Source organism: Chiloscyllium punctatum, chromosome 11 (genome assembly GCF_047496795.1).
Source record: "Chiloscyllium punctatum isolate Juve2018m chromosome 11, sChiPun1.3, whole genome shotgun sequence".
Classification (NCBI taxonomy): domain Eukaryota; kingdom Metazoa; phylum Chordata; class Chondrichthyes; order Orectolobiformes; family Hemiscylliidae; genus Chiloscyllium; species Chiloscyllium punctatum.
The window spans coordinates 58,835,159-58,851,358 of record NC_092749.1 but is presented as its reverse complement, the minus strand read 5'-3'; the positions used below and the strand labels follow the sequence as shown (position 1 = coordinate 58,851,358).

The 16,200-nt window shown below is 40.6% G+C and overlaps 1 protein-coding gene across 30 annotated transcripts in view; it reads left to right on the top strand.

Annotated features, from left to right (window-relative positions):
- Positions 1–16,200, top strand: part of nrxn1a (neurexin 1a) — a 1,866,202-nt gene that overhangs the window by 431,974 nt on the left and 1,418,028 nt on the right. The window lies entirely within an intron of this gene.

The following is a 16,200-nucleotide window of genomic DNA, read 5'->3' as shown; positions in this document are numbered from 1 at the left end:
GAGCATCCCACCCAGGCCCACCTCCCTACCCTGTTTCTGTAGCCCTGTATTTGCCATAGCTAATCGACCAAGCCTACACATCCTTGGATGTTATGGGCAATTTAGCATGGTCAATCCACCCAACCTGCATTTCTTTGGACTGTGGGAGGAAACCTGAGCACGCAATGGAAACCTATGCAGACACGGGGAGAATGTACAAACTGCACACAGACAGTCACCCGAGGCTGGAATTGAGCCTGGGTCCCTGGCGCTGTGAGGCAACAGTGCTTACCATAGTGCTATTGTGCCTCCCCAATCAGGCAGATACTAACGAACACCAGCTGAGAGTCGCAAACACAGTGCCTTATTTATCAGTGGTGGTCTTTGTGTACTCCACAGCCATACACCAGTACAGACCATAAATAACAATGCTCAAGTTCGAAATGTTTATCTGGACATCACTGTTGTGTTGTATTGTGTTGTGTAGCCTAACTCCAAACTCCCATGAGCAGTCACACACTTCTGTCCCTCCATTCAGCATGATGCCCCAAACCTTTGGGAAAGTCCAGGAAATGAAGTAATTTACCTGATCCTCAACAATGTCACTGAAAAAACATTTTAAGAAGCACAAACCCTTTTAGACACAAGAACCTTAAGTTCGATCATGATAAATTTTGTTTTAATAAAGCTCAAAAAGCTGAAGTGTATTCACTGGAAATCACAAACACCTCAAAAAAGACATTTGTTGAAAGTACCTGGTTTTGATGTTCAGCTTGCCGTGATAAATCAAATCTGCAGCAACCATGACAGATGCAAATGTTTGGCGCACAAATGAAAAATGGAAAGCTCTCCAGAGTGCAGTTGTGGCCACCCAGAACAGATTAAGGAATATAGAACAACCTGGTGCCCATATACAAACTCAAAGGCAATATAAGGGTACATGCTGCTACTCCATTGATCTGACTGAATCAATTGAAAGTGAACTTGTAGGTGTTGGTCTACATCGGCATTACTGCTAAGAAGAAGAAAACAGAGAGAATCTTGATGTTGTCGTTAAGCAATATTTCTGGAGCTGAGAGGTCTGATTGAATTGATTTTCTTTCTCCTGGATACAGGCATTATCTTGAATCCAACCTTAAATTGCTCCATACCTTACTTCCCCAATCTAAATAACTCCCTGTGGCTGCACATTCCAAATGTGCTTTTCAATTATTAAACACCTGTTTTTTTTTCCTTATTTTACCAACTTTTATCTTTGAGAACATTACATCGCCCCTCAGGAACTCACTGTTGAAATTCCTCTATTTTACCAGCTGCATCTCTGCTTCCAAAAGCTTTTTTAAAAGTCTTTTTGTTGGCTAGCCTTTGCTACCCAATCTTTTATTCTTTTTTTGATTTGATGTCCGTCTTTCTTCAACCTCTAAGCCTTATTACATTTGCCTGAATAAGTTATATGATTGAAATAGAAGTTGTTCTTTCAGAAGAGAAACATCTACCTCACTGGGAAAAATTACTGAAATTGCATATGATCCATCTATGTTTAATCATTCCACAGCTTACTATTATCTTATCTCCCTAGGTTATGCAGTGTTCTTACATAAAAGAAATTGGATTTCATTTCTGAAAATGATAAAAATAAAACCATAGGGAAACTATCAAGAGATTTTGTGTTAATGCATAAGATTTTGTGTTCGAATTAGGGTCTGTTCTGTGGGGGTTTATTATCATGCCTGCAAAATTAGTTTCAATGGACAGATGTCCTTGAAAACCATTTACTTTCTCACTTATACCACCTTGCAGTTACACCTCTGAAAGAAACTGATATGATAAACGTTGAAACAGCTTGATTCCTATGAATAGGAAAGATACTATTAAATTAGAGAGGGTTCAAAAAAGATTTCCCAGGATGTTGCCAGGAATGAAGGGTTTGAGATATAAAAGTAAAGTTGAAAGATAAAGACATTTTTCACTGCAGTGCAGGAGTTGAGTGGTGACCTTATTGAGGTTTATAAAATCATGAGAGGTATAAATTAGGTGAATAACAAGGGTCTATTCCCTAGAGTGGGGGAGTTCAAAACTAGGGGGGATATTTTTAAGGTGAGAAGAGAAAGATTTAAAAAGGCTACATGGGGCAATTCTTTTACACAGACAGTGGTTTGTGTGTGGAATAAACTTGCAGCAGAAGTGGTAAATGCAAGTAGAGTTATAACATTTGAAAGCCATTTGGATAAGTTTGTGAATAGGAAAGGTTTGGAGGAATATTGGCTAAGAACAGACAGGTGGGACCAGTTTAATTTGGGAACATGGTCGGCATGGACTGGTTAGACCAAAGGGTCTGTTTCCATGTTACATGTCAATGAAGCTATAATAAATAGAATTGTAACTTTACAAATATGTAACTGGAGTATAACATCCAGTTATCTTCTCCATTACTGGAGGCATTAACATTTTTATGATTTAACTGCTCTGATAAAAGTTAAGACAGGAATGTCACAGAAGTGTATTAATTGCACATGGGCTAATATACTCTAGTCCTATTTAAATAATAGGAATTTTCTGTTTACAGAAAATGTTATTTTGGATTACTAGATATTTTCTATACAACAAGGAGGAATTAACCTTTTATTTTGAAAAGGTATTCAAGCCGCTTTCTGTCCTATAAGAACTCAAGGCTGAAATATAGGCAGGAAACTGGATTCAGTTTTGTTTATTGATCAGAAATGTGCCTTTCATGGGAAACTGATTACAGTAAAGGTTATGAAGAGGGTGAGCCTTACATTGGTATGGAGACCAGCTTCCAGTCCACTTAAAACAGTGGAGATAGGGATGAAGATGGGGTCAGTTGAAGCGCGGAACTTGTTAAGATCCTTACGGGAGCCATCATTGAGGCAGCTAGTTTTCCTGAGGGAGGCAACAATTATTATCATGTACAAGAATTATCTACAATTTGCACCAAATGCTTTCACCATACACTGGGGAAGTGATTTGTCACAGTAGAGCCAGAGGCATCCCATCCAGGGATCAGCAACCCCTTGCTTCATTCATGCCAACCAGGATCTCATTCTGGAGACTGTGGGCTAGAGGAGGCAGAAGCAGGCTCCTCATTAACTATTATTTCCTTCTGCCACATCTTCCTCCTCCTCCCTCACCTTTTGCCGCTCCCGTGATAAACTGATTCTTCCACGGTTTCACTATTCTCAAGGCCAGAACCTCACTGGAGTCATAATGTGGAGAATGCAGCAGATCACTGCAATGACTCAGACCCTTGGAGGAAGTTACTGGACAGCACTGGGCAGGCATTAGAAGCCTATCTCCTAAAGCCCAATGACCTACTTGAAGATTATCTGGCTGGATGGAAGATATTAGCTGTATTACCTCTGTACCTCCACTTGGAGTTTTCGCAGAAATGTCAAAAGCCACCGATCTAGGTAACCACTAGTCCCTTCTGAGCCAGCTATACATCTTCGGTCTGAGGTAGCTTGGACTAGCAGAGGATGAAGTTGCCACAGCAGCTGCCTGGAAAGCAAATGCATGATTGAGGAAGCTCTTGTCTTGCTTGCAGATTAATTGGACATTGAGGGAATAGAGGTGCTTCTTGTTCATGGATCTCACTGACCAGTCAGCAGTTGGCATGATAGTCACGCACATGCAATGCACAATGTCTTCCATTTCCGAGAATTGAGTGATAGAGGAAATGGGAAGAGTAAAATCTTACTAACTTCAAAGCCACGTAAATTTAATGGCACCTGGAACCTTCTTTCTGGGCAGGTCACCTCCCATTGTCCTTGGTAGACTTGCTTCCCTGTTCTTCTGCCCCTATGCTGCTGTCCATATTTAAATCCTGGCCACTGAATGCTCACTCTCCTTGTCACCTATTCAGCGACAAAGAACCCCTTACCAAATGCTTTTCACCCTCTTATTAGATCTTGCCAATATTCTGAGACAGTCACATCTGGCTCCTAACTCTGTGCCTACTTCTTAAGGGAGATGAGTAAACTGTCTGCTCTTGTAAGACACTTTTACCAAGCTCTGAAAGAAGTTTGAAATTGATTCAATTTTCTTCAGAGCAAAGTAAGATTCCTGCCCTTGTGATTAGTGTTAGTGCAAGGAGTGGCATCTTGAAATTGTCACACCGCCTGATGCTGCTATTTTCTGTGCAACCCCACCATCCACTTTCATTCACAACATCAAGTATCTCTGAAAATATCCAACTCAATGTCTGATTATCATATTAGACTCTTACCTTTTGATTTGTAACTCTGGTGTCCCACTGTTATGGATGTATGACTCTTCATCTAGTAGAATGTTAGTCCCAAACAATTCAATCCACTTGTACATTCCTATGATATTGGAATGGGTAGGCCAATTCATTACTAATTATTTGAGTTTGAAGTGGGAGTTAGCAAGGGGCATGCTGACATGGGGCACACAGACCCAAGATGGCCACTGAGCCATTAAGTTGGTCACTTAGCACACTTAGTATCTGCTGAGCCATTACATGAAAAAGTACAGCCAGGCTTATACAGATACTGCCTGAGGCGAACAGGATACCAGCACAATAGACACAATACATAGATAATTAGTTTAAGGCGGGTTTGGGAGAGAATACACATCAGTAACATCTACTGCCTGTGAAAGTGTTTGAGTCCAGACACCACTTTCAATAGAAATTTTAGCTACCTGAGACTGCTTGAAAACAAGTGTTAATACCTTAGATTTGCAGTAATGGAAAACGCTCTTCCTCCTCAGGAGGAATGATCACGACCAATTACTGCAGCACTGGACTTCTGCATTGCAACTGAAACTGACAATGACTCTGTAATGTTTTCTGTAAACAAACCATGCTGCACAAACAAGGACTCAATATCTGGGCCATTATACCATGAAAAGTATAAAATATGCTCCGAGGGTGAGAGAGACGATTTTCCCCACAACAAGTTCAGTGCTTCCAGTCAACACATTGATTTGCTCCAAGACCTGGTAAAAACGACCATAGGTTTAGTTCATTAGATAAATGTAGATTCAATAGACGATTGAAGTTGCTGACTATCAGAGCCATTAATGGCCTGAGATAGAGTCAAGCAAGCATAATTTTTATCTGCTTGGACATCTTGAAGTAATTCCTTGTGCTGCAGGACATGAATTCTTGCTCCATTGAATCTGTTTGGGGGATCTTGCCAATGCTGATTTCAGCCTGTCACCCAATGTTACAACTTTGATCAAGGCCTGGTATGAATGTCTCAACTGAGCAATTATCTCATGAAAAATCCACAGTCATAACCAGGGCCGAGTTTGAGTGGAAAGTAAGATTCATGTAGGACCATGCTGTTGTGAAGAGATTAGTCTTGAAGTAGCATTTGTGGAACCGGTGGTCTGTTGGATTGCTGTTTCTGATAGCTATTTTGTATTTGTAAAGGTGAGGCATTAAGTACTCGATTAAGATTGAGAAATCAATTGAATTTATGATTTGTTAAAGTATCTGAATTCTGAGTTAGAACTTTTCTGGGAATTCAGAACTTGGTTTTCCCTACTGAAATTTGATAATGTAATCCTTCCATATATTTGGTAATTTGTTAACTACAACGCAATGTGTCATGTATTTAACACAATAATATTCCAAGGCCCTTTACGGGAACATTATGTATCAATATTTTGTTCTATCAACTTTGACTAGGAATCTAACTGGGCCAATCAAATACTATAACAAGAAGAGATGAGACGCTGGGAATTTGGTGACAATTACTGTAACATGTCCCTTGACCGCCCCCCCACCCCCTCCACCCCCCCTCCCACCCCCCACCTCTCCCAACAATCAGTCCTTCATCTATAAGGGCATTAATTCTGGAATATGATCAAATGCTCTCCCCTTTCCTAGACAGGCAGGTCCAACAACTCTTGAGCAGCTTGTTCATCATGTAGGCCTACTTGTTTTGGCATCTCTTGCACAGTTAAGCATTTACTCAATCCGCTTGCATTGTGACAGCAGTATATTCCATCTAAAGGCACACAGCAGCAATTCACCAGGCCTTGTTTTACAGCACTTTCTTCTACCACATACAAGGACAAGGGAAAGAGATGTATGGAACACCATTACTTGCAATTTCCATTCCAAGTCTCACACAATGCTAACTTGAGATTGTGTGTCTGTACCGTCATTGTTGCTGCATCAATATACTGGAACCGAGCAGCATTGAGGGTGTCTCTGCAGTGGTTCAAGAAAGAAGCTAACCACTCCCTTCTTAAAAGCGATTGGGAGTGGGCAATAAATGCTGACCACACCGACAATGCTCGCATAGCAAAATAAAAAAAAAAATGACATTGACACATGTAAGGAGTTACAAGGACAGCTGAACAAAACCTTGGTCAAAGAGTTAGGATTTGAGGAGATTCTTAAAAGATGGGAGAGAGAATTCGTGAGGCATAATAATTTAGGAGGGAATTCCAGAGCTTAGGGCCTCAACCATTGAAGGCACAACCATCACAATTTAACAGTGGGATTACAAAACATTAGAACTACTGGAGTTTAGATGCCATGGGGTAACTTGAAGACAAAGGTAAGAAATTTAAAATAGAGACATTAGTTTTTTGGTAGAGCAATGAGCATGGGTTTACCAATGAAGCGAACGTAGTTAGAATGCCAGCAATAGAGATCTGGATAACTCAAAGATGATAAAGTTTAGAAGAAGGAAGGTGGCTTGTGTATATTGAAGTAATGAAATGCAGAGATACCATATCATGGTTTGAGCAGCAGTGAGTCAAGGCAGGGGTGGAATTGATCAGCGTTATGTGCACTGAAGTGAACAGTCTTCATGGAGGGTGAGAGGGGAAAGATATAAAAGATACCCAAGGGGCAACATTTTCACGCAGAGGGTGGTACGTGTATGGAATGAGCTGCCAGAGGAAGTGGTGGAGGCTGGTACAATTGTAACATTTAAGACGCATTTGGATGGGTATATGAATAGGAAGGGTTTGGAGGGATATGGGCCGGTTGCTGGCAGGTGGCACTAGATTGGGTTGGGATATCTGGTCGGCATGGACGGGTTGGACCGAAGGGTCTGTTTCCATGCTGTACATCTCTATGACTCAATGACAGTGAGCATGCTTCTCAAAATCTCCCTAAATTTGTCTATTTTAATACTGTCAGGGTAAGTGTTCACTTGTGGAAATGTGCTTTTTACTGCTCACCACAAGATTATTTATAGCAAATCAAACATAACTTAGAATCCACGCTGCTTTGTTTTTATTAAGGTACTAAGTAATTAGATGGCCAACAATGGGAATCTAAAGCCTCATGGTGCAAAATTAGAATGAACAGTGCCTGTTTGTTTGGTTTTATGAGTGGGTTTTGAGTCTAAACGGCATATGTATCTCGGAGATGCACCACACCAGATGCCATTTTGGCAATTGTGTGTCGCAAATGTCCACGAGGATATGTAGAGGAAATAGAACATGGTGTCAGTTAGCATGTAATGTTGACTTAATTCCGATGTTGCTATTTTAAAATTCAACCTGCAAGCTCAGGGTATCTCTCAGGTAGTTGAAAGTTGTAACACTGCCAAATTACTGGCACCGAATGTTTGAAAAGAGTATAGTTCACTTTCACAACACACCTTCATGTCATAAAATCTATGAAGAGCCAGACAGCAAAATGCTAATTTTTGTGAAGCTAAGGTGGAAGTGAAGGAATTATAGTTTCTGGTCATTTCCATTTATACTTTCAACCACACCATCACAAGTGCCAGGGACCCAGGTTCAATTCCATCCTTGGGTGACTATGTGTGGAGTTTGCATGTTCTCCCCATGTTTGCATGGGTGCACGCTCCTGTTTCCTCCCACAGTCCAAAGATGTGAAGTTTAGCTGGATTGGCTATGCTAAAAAAGGAAAAAACAAGTGATGTGCAGGTTAAGTGGGTTAGTCCTGTAAAAACACCATGTGGGTTACGGTTATGGAGTAGGGGTGCGAATCAGGGTGGGATGCTCTTCGGTGGGGGGGTCAGTGCAGACCCAGTGGGCTGAATGGCTCTTTCTGCACTATAGGGATTATATGATTCTCTGGCTTTAGTTCAGTGCTACACCAATTGTGTTGACTCTGCCCTTTCCCACGTACTAGTGAGTGGCTTAATAAGCAACTCCAGAGAGCAATGCCAACATTCTGATGAGGAATAAAAATTGCAAAGATGTTTGATTCTGATAAGGTTGCTATTTCAATGGCAGTTGACCTGCTTAAGAAATAATTAGGAACTGTGGAATCCAATTCACATTTAACAGGAACATCATAGCCTAGTCTGCCACATTGTCTACTTGGATGAATTATAACCTCATATAGTATATATCATGAGCTGAATGATTTAGGTTGTACCGTTACAAAAGAATTACTACTTTTATGGCTTGCTGTGTGTTTAGCAGATGGGAGTTAAGACTTGAGTTGTTTTGTTAAGGTGGTTAATTTATTAAGGAATTCAATTAACTTTTACGCAATCAGATGAGAACTTGAACAAATTATTTTAACAGCTAAAGAGACAAGTGTATCATCTTAGAATTTTTTTTTAAAAATCAAAATTGAAGGCACTATATCTGAATTTGTGAAGCATTCACAGCAAATGAGATGAATTAATCACACTAATAGAAATTAATACATTTAATCTAATAGCCATTAAGGAGAGACAAGCTTGAATCTTGTGAGCAGCAGTTGTGCTGAGCACTGTGCCAGCCCATGCGAAGATTCTCCTGACCCAATACTGGTATGAATTTTCTTTTGGGATCTTCAGAGATGGATTGCTGCATCCCTCAGGAGACCCAATGGAATATAATAACATTAGGGAAGAGAAGATGTTGTCCCTGATTTAAGGCAGTTGCTTCTGTTTTCTGTCTGCTGAATTTAAAGGTCCACTCTTTGAGTGTGTGCGATTGCGGGGTTGATGAATAAGAAGTTTGGGTGGTCTTATGTGGAGGTTTTCTTGATACTCACGCATGAATTGTGGGCTTTACTGGCTAGACTAGCATTTATTGCCTATTCCTAGTTGGCCCAGGTATAGAGCATAGATCTGAGCAGAGAAAGAGAGTTCAATGATTTTGATCCAGCAATACTGAAGGAATGGCAATATATTTCCCAGTAAGGATTGTGAGTGGCTTTGTGGGGAACTTGCAAGTGATGGTGATCTCATTTAACAGTTGCCCATTTCTTACTAGATAGTAATGCCACAGGTTTGAAGGGCATTGTCAAAGGAGCCTTAGTGAATTTGCCAAGTGCCTCATGCATTTGACACGCTCTGCTGTTACTGTGCATTAGTGGTAGAGTGACTGAATGTTTGTGGATATGGTGCAAATCAAGCAGGATGCTTTTTCTGAGATGATGTCAAGTTTTTTGAGTGAAGTTGGAGTGGAACTCATCTTGGCAAGGGGAGAATATTCCATTATACTCTTCATTTAGAATCATAGAGTCATAGAAATGTACAACATGGAAACAGGCCCTTCGGTCCAACTTGTCTATGCTGACCAGATATCCCAATCCAATCTAGTCCCACCTGCCAGGACCTGGCCCATATCCCTCCAAACCCTTCCTATTCATATACCCATCCAAATGCCTTTTAAATATTGTAGTTGTACCAGCCTCCACCACTTCCTCTGGCAGCTCATTTCATACATGCACTTCCTCTCATGAAAAGGTAGCCCCTTAGGTCTCTTTAATGTTTTTCCCCTCTCACCCTAAACCTATGACCTCTAGTTCTGGACTCCCCCACCCAAGGGAAAAGATTTTCTCTATTTATCCTATCCTCCTCAGGATTTTAAAAACCTCTATAAGGTCACCCTTCAGCCTCCAACATTTCTGGGAAAACAGCCCCAGCCTATTCAACATCTCCCTATAGCTCAAATCCTCCAATGCTGGCAACATCCTTGGAAATCTTTTCTGAACCCTTTCAAGTTTCACAACATCTTTCCGATAAGAAGCAGACCAGAATTGCACACAATATTCCAATATTCCAACAGTGGCCTAAACAATGTCCTCTCAACTCCTGTACTCAAGACTCTAACCAATAAAGGAAAGCATATCAAATGTCTTCTTCACTATCCTATCTACCTGCAACTCCACTTTCAAGGAGCAATGAACCAAGGTCTCTTAGTTCAGCAACACTCCCTAGGACCTTACCATTAAGTGTCTATGTCCTGCGAAGATCTTCTTTCCCAAAATGCAGCACCTCACATTTATCTAAATTAAACTCCATCTGCCACATCTCAGCCCATTGGCCCATCTCATCAAGATCCCATTGTAATCTGAGGTAACCTTCTTCGCTGTCCATTACACCTCCAATTTTGGTATCATCTGCAAACTTACTATACCTCTTATACTCACATCCAAATCGTTTTTATAAATGATGAAATGTAGTGTACCCAGCACCGATCCTTGTGGCACTTCACTGGTCACAGGTCTTCAGTCTGAAAAGCAACCATTTACCACCACCCTCTGTCTTCTACCTTTGAGCCAGTTCTGTATCCACATGGCTAGTTCTCCCTGTATTCCATGAGATCTAACCTTGCTAACCAGTCTCCCATGGGGAACCTTGTCAAACACCTTACTGAAGTCCATATAGATCACATCTACCGTTCTGCCCTCATCAATCCTCTTTGTTACTTCTTCAAAAAACTCAATCAAGTTTGTGAGACATGATTTCCCACGCACAAAGCCATGTTGACTATCCTGAATCATTCCTTGCCTTTCCAAATACATGTACATCCTGTCCCTCAGGACTCCCTCCAACAACTTGCCTGCCACCAATGTCAGGGTCACCGGTCTATAGTTCCCTGGCTTGTTCTTACCTCCTTTCTTAAACAGTGGCACCACGTTAGCCAACCCCCAGTCTTCCAGCTCCTTGCCTATGACTATCGATGATACAAATATCTCAGTTAGAGGCCTAGCAATCACTTCTCTAGCTTCCCACAGAGTTCTCGGGTACACCTGATCAGATGCTGGAGATTTATCCACTTTTATGCATTTCAAGGCATCCAGCACTTCCTCCTCTGTAATATGGACATTTTTTAAGATGTCACCATCTATTTCCCTACATTCTGTATCTTCCATATCCTTTTCCACAGTAAATACTGATGCAAAATACTCATTTAGTATCTCCCCCATCTCCTGTGGCTCCACACAAAAGCCGCCTTGCTGATCTTTGAGGGGCCCTATTCTCTCTTTAGTTACCCTTTTGTACCTTTAGGTGGTGGACAGGCTTTGGGGAGTCAATAGACAATAGACAACAGACAACAGGTGCAGGAGTAGGCCATTCGGTACGTTCATGGCTGATCATCTGCAATCAGTATCCATAGTCCTTGATTCGACTATCTTTAAGAGCTCTATCTATCTCTTTCGTGTAAGTATCCATAGACTTGGCCTCCACTGTCTTCTGAGGCAAAGCATTCCATATATGCGCCATTCTCTGGGTGAAGAGGTTTCTCGTCAACACTGTTCTAAATGGCCTCCCCCTTATTTTTAAACTGTGTCCTCTGGTTCTGGACTCCCCCATCAGCGGAAACATGCTTCCTGCCTCCAGAGTGTCCAATCCTTTAATAATCTTATACATCTCAATCAGATCTCCTCTTATCCTTCTAAATTCAAGTGTATACAGGCCCAGTTGCTCCAATTTTAAAACCTATGATAGTCCCGCCATTCCGGGAATTGACCTTGTGAACCTACACTGCACTCCCTCAATAGCCAGAATGGCCTTCCTGAAATTTGGAGACCAAAACTGCACACAATACTCCAGGTGCAATCTCACCAGGGCCCTGTACAACTGCAGAAGGACCTCTTTGCTCCGATACTTAATTCTTCTTGTTATGAAGGCCAGCATGCTATTAGCTTTCTTTATTGCCTACTGTACCTGCATGCTTACTTTCATTAACTGATGAACAAGAACACCTAGATCTTGTTGTACTTGCCTTTTACCTAACTTGATTCCATTTAGATAGCAATCTGCCTTCCTGTTCTTGCCACCAAAGTGGATAACCACACATTTATCCAAATTAAACTATATCTGCCATGCATCCATCCACTCACCTAGCCTGTCCAAGTAACCCTGTATTCTCATAACATCCTGCTCACATTTCACCCTGCAACCCAGCGCTGTTTCATCAACAAATTTGCTAATATTACTTTTAATAACCTTCATCTATGTGTATTGTAAACAGCTGCAGTCCCAGCACCGAACCTTGTGGTACACCACTGGTCACCACCTGCCATTCCGAAAGAGATCCGTTTATCACTACTCTTTGCTTCCTGTCAGACAGCCAATTTTCAGTCCAAGTCAGTATTTTGCCCCCAGTACCATGTGCCCTAATTTTGCTCACTAACCTCCTATGTGGGACTTTATCAAAGGTTTTCTGAAAGTCCAGGTACACTGCATCTTTCTGGCTCTCCCTTGTCCATCTTCAGAGTTACATCCTCAAAAAATTCCAGTAAATTAGTCAAGCATGATTTACCCTTCATAAATCTATGCTGACTCTGTACTATCCTGTTACTGCTATCCAAATGAGTCATAATTTAACCTTTTATAATTGACTCCAGCATGTTTTCCACCATTGACATCAGGCTAACTGGTCTATATAATTCACTGTTTTCTCTCTCCCTCCTTCCTTGACAAGTGGGACAACATTAACCACCCATCAAAATGTAGGAGCGGATCCTGAATCTATACAACATTGAAAAATGATTACCAATGCATTTACGATTTCTACAGCCACCTCCTTACGTACCCTGGGATGCAGACCATCAGGTCCCGGGGACTTATCAGCCTTCAGACCTAACAGTCTATCCAACACCACTTCCTGCCTAATATAAATTCCCTTCAGTTCATCCATTACCCGAGGTTCTTCATCCACTATTACATCTGGGAGTTGACTTGTGTCTCCCCCAGAGAAGACAGATCCAAAGTACCTATCCAACTCTTCTGCCATTTCCTTGTTCCCCATAATAAGTTCACTCGCTTCTGTCTTCAAGGGGCCAAGTTTAGTCTTAACCATTTTTTTTTCTTTTCACATACCTAAAAAAGGTTTTACTATCTGCCTTTATATTTTTGGCCAGTTTGCTGTCGTACCTCATTTTTTTCTCTGCGTATTGCCTTTTTAGTTACCCTCTGTTGCTCTTTAAAAGTTTCCCAGTCCTCTGGCTTCCTGCTCATCTTTGCTATGTTATACTTCTTCTCTTTTATCTTTATAGTCAGGAGATAAGTTAATCACTGCATGATTCTTAGTCTCTGATTGCTTCTTGTAACCATTGTATTTACATTGCTAATGCGAACAGTTTTTGGTCAGTGATAATCTGCAGGATGTTGATGATGGGGAATTCAGTGATGGCAATGTAAATGAATGTTAAATCACGCTGAGCTACCTGTGAATCCTCCTTCCAATTCACCCTCCCGTGTAGCTTTGTGTTGCCAAAGAATGGGAAATGATATGGATTGATTTCACAATCTGAGGAGTAGTGAATCAGACTGAGCATGATGAAACCATCAGTGAACATATCTACCTCTGACCTTATGATGGATGGAAGAGCTGAATAGGCCATTCAGCCCATCAGTTCTCCTCAGCCATTCACTGAGATCATAGCTGATCTGCAATCCTCAACTTCAATTTCCTGCCTTATCCCAATAAAGCCTTGATCCCCTCAGTAATCAAAAACATTGTCCATCTCAGCCTTGAATGTGCTTAATATCTGGCCTCAATAGCTCTGTCTGGTAAAGAATTTCACAGATTCATTACCCTTGGAGAGAAAGAATTCCTTGTCATCTCTGTCATAAATGAGTGACCCTTCATCTGAGATTATGCCTCCGGTCCAAGACTCTCAACTTCACAACCTTGCATTGTCAAGCCGCTGAAAATCTTTTTTATGTTTCAATTAGGTCTCCTCTCATTCTTCTAAACTCTAATGAGCACAGTCCCAACCTACTCAACCTCTCCTCATAAGGAAATACCTCCATACCCATAACCAACCTCGTGAACCTTCCCTGAACTTTCTCCAAAGCCAGTTTATATTTCCTTTATAAAGGGACTTAAACTGTCCACTTAATCCATCTCATAGATGTCATCTCACTAGTGCCTTGTACAAATTGAGCAAGACTTCCCTACTTCTATATTCTATTCCCTGTGAAATAAAACCACCACTCCATTTACCTTCTATATACCTATCCACTGAATGTTCTGCACTCCAGCCTCCATTATTCTTCAAATCCAAACTTGATTTTCCTGTTTCTGCATTTCATGAATGGCACAAGAGTGTACAACTCGCTTTTTGTTTCATGGATTTGTGCTAAGAGTGTTGTCGTCATTCCAGCCACGGCACACAATCTGCACTGATTCACATTGAAAATAACTCTTACAATAAAGGCACAGGCTATTAGTGTAGAATTTATAGCTTTGCATTTATAGATTGCTTTAAAAACTATTTATCAACATAACAATTCCAGATAACAGCAATAACTTATTTATACAGCACCTTTAAATGTAGTAAATATTCCCAGCATACCTTCCTGCAACATATTTCTGACTCTTCTGTGAGATTGTATTTGTCCCATAATTGATGTCAGATCATTTTAGGATATGCCCAGTCTTCCAATTTTCTTTGCATCTCCTTTATTTAATTTTGGTCAGATTATAACTTCAAGCCCTTATCTTTTGATTCCAATGGAATCCATATCCACAGTGCTTTACAATAATTGTTCTTAACACGGGAGAAGGAGATTGGCCCCTTGGAGTTTGACAATTAGTTGGGCAAAAGTGAATCTGTTATAGTTAATAAACACAGGCATTTGATGTGAAATAGCTCAAGAAGATTCAGATGCTAAAACACTGAGAATTTTTGTATGAATTGTTGATATACAAGTAATTAAAGGTGCTCTCTGGTTTAGCTGGCCAGTTGACAATATCGCAAATGCGTTCTGTTCTCCTTTGTGCTGACCTGGTTGGGAGACATGTTGTGAAGCCACAACTGACCTCAACATCACTGGATTAAGGATGAGTTAAAAGAAAGAAACAATTTTCACTCCCTATAATTAACCAGTAATGCCCCTCTGGAACAAATACAATTCTGTCTTTAAAGTATAACTTTAAAGTATAGATTGGTATGTGAGTTATTTTGCAACTGGGAAGTTTGTCAATGTTCAGAATTACTCCTGGTAGCAAACCACTTGGCTGAAACACTAGAGTGCACAGAACATCCATTGGTATCAGGGCAAGAGGGTAGGGCACTAGAACAAGAATATGTCATCCATAACACAGGAAATGGAAAACCTCAATTGTGTACTGCTATGGACCAGGCCAGACCTCTTAAAACACTTCAAGAAGGTAGCCATGACCCTAACTTTGCTTGTTGTTTTAAATGGGTGTAAAGTGGATATTCCAGGAGAGAATCAGCTGGTCAAACCATTTAGTTTTAGACAAAACACAATTGATTTACAAGATTATTGAATGAATTACAAACAACAGAAAACAGAATACCGAATAACCTAATTTATCTGAAAACCCAACAGATCATCCCGACTTAATGATGCTGTTCCAAATACTAGCAACAATTCCCATAAACAGCCCTTGGCACAAAAGGTAAAATCAAACACAGGTTCTTACAGGATGGATATTAGAGGGAGAGAGTACCAGCCTGGACCTGCTTCTTTGAGTCCAGCAGCTTTTCCACACTCATGCTAAAAACTGAACCAAGCCAGAGAAAAGCTGAGCTGGGAGAACTAGCCACCCCCTTTGATTGTACAAGTGTTTTATTTTTAAACTTGAACGCCTTCTGCCTGAGGCACTATCTGTTAGTTATAATCAAATTGGCCCGAAAACCCTTCAACTCCAGACTATCCAGACTCTCCAAAAATAAGCCAATGAGCAATTTTGTCACAATACAATTTACTGTCTGTATTATGTTTTAGTCTCATTAAATATATTTATTAATTTATTAATAATTAATTTTAATACACAATGTGAAATCCTGCAAGATATCTCAAGACTGCAGACAATATCTGACTTGTTGGTACTGAATGATATAGTGATGATTCAAACAAAGAAAGATTATTTCAAATTATCTATGAAAGCTGCTGTGGAATTTCTTGTCACATTTTATTGGTAATATTTTGATAAATTAGAGTTATTAAAATAACTAGGCCAGTATTTCCTTCCTGGCCCGGTCTGAGAGCAATTAGAACAGAGTGCACCAAAAGTACTACATCCAGGGATCAA